General features: G+C 31.4%; 1 non-coding gene across 1 annotated transcript; it reads right to left on the reverse strand.

The window, feature by feature from the left end:
* Window positions 1–3,633: 3,633 nt before the first annotated feature.
* Window positions 3,634–3,726, reverse strand: TRNAI-UAU (transfer RNA isoleucine (anticodon UAU)). The gene is given in 2 exon segments: window positions 3,634–3,669; window positions 3,689–3,726. It is a non-coding gene; the product is annotated as a tRNA-Ile (tRNA).
* Between the last annotated feature and the right edge of the window lie 2,392 nt (window positions 3,727–6,118).

Consider the following 6,118-nt stretch of genomic DNA (forward strand, 5'->3'; position numbering starts at 1 on the left):
AACGGCAGTGGCGCTCTCCTGCATCGGCAGAATCAAGCTGGTCGGGATATAAATCATTCCCTTGTCGGCCACATATGACGCCCTTTTGATTTACTGGAAAAATAAACAAAATTGCTGTAATTTAATAGTCAGCATTCTGCTGGCATAAAAGAAAATATAATGAGTGATACGATAATTAATTTAAAATTCAATAAAACATTGTCTAAATACTTTTATTTTATTTTTTCCTTCGCGTTATATTATATGTTTGCTTGTGGGTAAAAGTGTATTTTAATATATTATTATGTGTTAAAAGATCATTAAATATTCGCCAGTGGCGTGTCGTACCTTTCTCTGATTCTTTTCTATTTTTTCTCAACTACAGTAGAATCATTTCAAATCGATTTTTTGTGAAGTGGTGTACTGTATCATAGGACTACTTCGCGGTAGGCACAAATACGTGCAAAAACAAAATACAAACATAATTAAATGCAAATAAATTTAGACTTCAAATAATTTATTTACCTGTAGTTTTTATGAAAATTTTACGATAGAGTAGTATGTTTTCATTCATTCATAAAAAACAGTTGTTTGGAAAAACAGATACCTTTTCAGGATGATCGAAAGAAAAAGTTTTCTTTGTATAAAAAACTTGATAATTATAATTTGCTTGAACTAAACAAAAAGATTACAAAAATACATTTATACATTTTGAAATCCCAATGCTTGAAGGCTTTTTCTAATATTAATGTAAGGTTAAAAATAATTTTTCCACTGAAGAACGATTTATTACCCACAGTATAAGATAAAAATACAACATTACCTACAGCAGATTCAATCAACGTTATTTTCCAATAGAAAGCATTGAATAACCTATAAAATGGGGAATTCTACAGTCCCTCTAAATTATGTTGCCATTTTATAAATAGGCAATATTGTAATAGCGGATTTTTATCGGGGATAGCTTTTTATTTGGCTGGCAATGGCGGACAATTATCTCGATGTTCGGACGCCGGTAGACAAAAAGCAACGCAGACCGGGCTCGGTTCGCAGAATGTGTGCTTCTGCACTACTACCAATACCTATACCTACAACAGTCTACAGTTGCAGCTCTATTGGGAATTCAATTGGCATTCGACTGAATGTAATGGCTCCCTCGGAGTGGCAGTGGTAAACTGGATGGGAATAAAACTCATATTATGACTCACAGTTCAAACGAACAAAAACACAGAATATCTTTTATATTGGGTAAATACTACTTAGTGTTTCATTACCCTTTTACTTTACCTTGTGTATTGATAAAATAAAGACACCATTACCTTGACGATTCATTGAAAAGTTCTTCTAACCGGTAATCACTGTGTGATGGCATTATTTTATTAAATTATTATTTTACTAAAAATTCAAATAACTTAGAGACAATCTGAAAGTTCGTTTCATCGGGAGTAAATTTTATTAATTAATTCCTGTTAGCTTAGTTGATGAATTAATTTCATTTTTTTATTCAAGTTTATAAGGAAACAAACAGTTATAGACATTTTATTGAAATAATTACAGGTTACATGGTTGCGTGAACCAGTCAAGTTTCAGCATAAAATTAATATTATATTATTACATATAAATAATTAAAGGAAAAACATAAACATAAATTTGACAGAAAAAAAACTTAAAAAAAAACATAGACTAAAATTATAAAAATAGATAATGTAATCCAAGTGCCTTCATAAAAATAATGCTAACTAACATCATACAATAGTGTTCATAGTAAACAAAAAAAGAAAAAAATATATAATTGTCGAGATGAGGTGTGTATTTGTAATTATGGAACAATCACTGTTTTACTTATATATTCTTTAAAAAAAATTATATCATTAATCATTTAGTGTTTTTCTCCTTGTGAACATTTTCAAACTTGTTAGGATCGTAAAACTCATAAACTAAAAAAACCTAATTCATATTTCCGCTTAACTTAACTTAACTCACTCAACTCACAAATAAAAAAGTGTCTTAAAAATTGAGTCAATAATTATTTTAAAAATTGGTTAGTAATTTGTATTCGCGTGGAACTATATTAATTATTTATAACAAATATCTAAAAATTTCATCCGCTTTGACAAAAACCCATCAGTGTTATTTTGTGCATTTGAATTTCCTGGCTTGGCCCCGTTTGAGGTCCGCACCCCGGGCGACTCCCCGGGCTGCCCAGGCGATTGCTATGCCACTATTCCATCAACAACTGATTTGATACAAACCTGGTCTTGTGGGCAATTAGTTTATACTATTCGATAAAATTTATTTATTTGACTTTTTATGCATGTAACTAAATAAAGTATTATTTTTCAATGACATCATTCTATTAAAATAAGTGCATAGATGGATAACATTGAATTATTAATAATTTAAGTAAAATGTACAATTACAATAAATATTTATTAAAAAAAAATTTATGGTTAAAGTATTTGACACAATCTACTTTTTGATAAGGCAAATTGTGATAGCCTGAAAATCGTCACGGCACGCGCGCCAGTGATAGAAATCCACAAGTTTTTTATGCAATATGTATTTCTTTTCACGTTAAATTAAATATGAAGGTAAAACATTTTCGAATTCAAAAGTGACCTTTCTAAATTAGAAACGATTAAAGGTTTCTTTGATAAAAGACTCAAACGATTTTAATAAACGTGGATAGAAAATTAGAAGGTTCGGTAGCCTGTGGGAGTGTGGGTACATTATTGATGTGTATAGAGTGTATGATATGTAGGGCGTATGGTGTAGATATTATGAAGGACGAGGGAGGGGATGGACGGGGTGGACGTGGGGCCTAAAAGGGAGGAATTTGCTGACCAGCGGAGGTAGATAATCTGCTTTCATCCCTTCAAATTATCTCCCAGCCAGCTTCCCTTTGCGTTGCAAATCTACTGCGTAAATGGACAAGTCAATCGTGATAACGAGCCTTGTAATTGAACATTCCTACCTGTATACACGTGTACACGTATCTACGTAAAATCATTATATTCTTATTACATGAACTTAACGAAATATTATTTATTTTCCCTTAATTGTTCACCTACATACGTGTTGGTTAAATATTAACATGAGGGAATGTTTTTTATGTGAATACCGCACAAGATTCCCATCTGCTCTCCCAACCGTCTGAAGCCAGTGAGACAGTTAGTTAGTTTTCGAAAGTGAGGAGAGGCATGAGATGGAGAAGAGAAAGGTGGGGAAGTACTAATTTATTCATATCTGGTCACCAAACACGACTAAAGCCATTTCAAGCAAAGTTTAAATTCTGAATGGTGGTCTTCAACCAGAGCGATACTGAGAGTATGATCCCTTTGGGACGGGTCGCAAATATTTTACATGTTATTTTTAGTGAATACATTGTACAATAACGCGAATTAATCAAATAAATGCGAAGTTTGGCGGCGGTGATTGCATTGAACAAAAAATTCGATGCTTGTTTTAGCAAGCAGTTGTAACAGTAGATTTTAATAACTATTACAGCATAATATGTACTAAAAGAGCATTTAAAAAAAATATATTGTTTTCTAGAATTAATACTAAGTTTTTTTATATTTCGTGGTTTGGCTTGATGTTTAAACTGTCAAAGTGAAATAAACAATATTTTAAAATAAACATTATTAAAAAAGTTGCTCCAGGTGAGGCTCGAACTCACAACCCCGGCATCGCTCACTAGTGACTGTCTTATAAGTACCGTGCGCTAACCAATTGCGCCACTGGAGCCCGATACATTCCGGGCAGATACCGGACCATACTTTACTCATAACTACTTCCCAACAATAAGATCTGTTGTCTAGAAAAATTACATAAATTATCAACAGCATTCTTGAGTTCGGAATATGCAGTTTGCAGACCTATACTCGTATATGAGATTCCTACAGCGCCCTTGAGGTGATTTTTCACGAAAACGGCGCTCTATAAATTAGCCGAATATTATTATAACTATTCACATAGTAAGAATTGAATTGCTTCAAAATAAACCAAATCAGGCATTATACCATAGAACCTGTGTGTCCACATTGCTTAAGAGGAAGCTACATGCCGAAAATGTGTATATTCTTGGTATACCTTATATTGTAGGTAATAGGCATTAAAATCGCTTGACAAACGGAGTCTAGAAACGTTCGATTTCAAGCACAAAACTGGTTTTTATTTATTTTGAAAATAATTTTATGAGAAAACAACAAATTTTATCATGTGAAACTGTCACAGATACTCTTAGCTATAATATAAATATTTTTTAAACATGTTTCCTTTACGCTTTCATACATTTCTATTAAAAATGTGTTTTTTTTTAGTAGTTTACATTTTTTTTTATTGAGTTATTTATTTTTTTATTTGTACTTTACTCAAGCGAAACGATAGAAAAACCTTCAATTTATCTAAAGCATTGTTGGTTTTCATAATATACACCAATTTGTTATAAAGATTAATCAAAATAGTGATATGGCATTAAGCTTCGCCTTAAAGATTATAAGAGAGGTCGAGAATATTGCAAATTAGAATCTTTAAATGAACGTCGTGACTTCGAAATTAACAACAATCTCCGTCTACTAAGAAACCCTTAAACTTTCCATATTCCTTTCCAAAGAACAAACTTAACTTAACCTTTTCCCAACCTCGTATGCGAATGTGTAGACCATTCAACATCAGTAGTGGCAATAATCTGAACACTTATAGCGATAGCCCCCAGAACATTCCAAAATTTTTTGAATGTCTTATTTTAACTTGACTTATCTTGACTCAAACTTTATTGCCTCTTGTTATTTTATTGTTGTTTCACATACCCAGATACTTATTTTTTTATGTTGTCGTAGTTTTTAACACCATTATTAAACGGTTAGTTTCATTCTCTGTATTTAATTTGATGTTAACTAGGGTAGACTAGACTTTGTTCTAGGCAATTACATCAGTCAGCAGTTATTATTAAATGTAGCGTGTGGATTTAGTATTACTTTAGATTATTACGTGCGTCAATAAATAAAATTTGTACATTTATAATTAGTTTAATAATATCATGTATTATCTACATTAAATTGAACGTTCTGTTGACAAATTGCTTAAATGCTTTTTAACAGGTAAAAAGTACCTCCAAAGTAGGTACTTTGGAAGAAAAATAAATAAAAAATTAAAATTAAATTTAAAATAAAAAAAACTAAAAGAAAATTAAAATATTTTCAATTTTTACCAGTTTGGAAAATGACCAGAATTTTTATGCATTTTTAAAAAAACATCCATACTCTAAGTACACGAAGAAAACTTACTGATATGAACTATTGTTAATTCATTTAAACTCGGTCAAATTATTCGTTTTCCTGTTAAAATCGGGACTGGAAATTTCATAACAAACTATCGGTAAAACACGAATATGTTATTAGGAAGTCGGAACACCTTTTCTTAAAAACAATATTATAGACGCATCTAGTCCAATATATTTATTCAGATAAGGCCACCTGTTTGTATACTTGTTTAAATTTTAAAAAAAATTTCTGATAACGTCTGTATAACGTGTCAGATATAAGTGGTACTTATTTTTCTCTGTAATTACCTGATGTTATTGTGAAATGTTTTAACATCACAAAGAAAGTTATTTTGTGAGTTTTCCGAGGCAATGTTATCCATCTCGATTCTTGTAAGGTATTTTAATTTACTTGTTCATTTCCATCGGAGCATCTCTTCGGGGGTCCAGGGGTGGACTAAACAATAACTTCCAAATTTTAATTAATAATCAGTTTAGGAAGTTTTCTGCACTCATGTGTATCGTGTCAAAGACTGCAGATAAAATTAATTTGAAACCTAAATCTTAAATCTAAAACATTCTGTTTTAGATTTAAGATTTAGGGAAAGATTACCCAATATAATTGCATTCTACAGGTATTACAAAGATAATCTCAGTAAGCACATAATAGGATGTAAAATCCAGATATATGCGAAACGCCCATCTATTTTATACACGGCCATCAATGGAGCGCAAATAACTTAGCAAAATTTGATCCGAAAGAAATCAAGTAGGGTGTCCCTCAAGGTAGCGTCCTTGGTCCCCTTCTATTTCTCATTTACATAAACGAACTTACTGAGATTAAAATGGCATCTATTGACTATAAGATAATCAGTA

This window comes from Hesperophylax consimilis, chromosome 5, assembly GCF_061612785.1.
Source record: "Hesperophylax consimilis isolate HC1 chromosome 5, BYU_Hcon_1.0, whole genome shotgun sequence".
In the NCBI taxonomy this organism is placed as follows: Eukaryota; Metazoa; Arthropoda; class Insecta; order Trichoptera; family Limnephilidae; genus Hesperophylax; species Hesperophylax consimilis.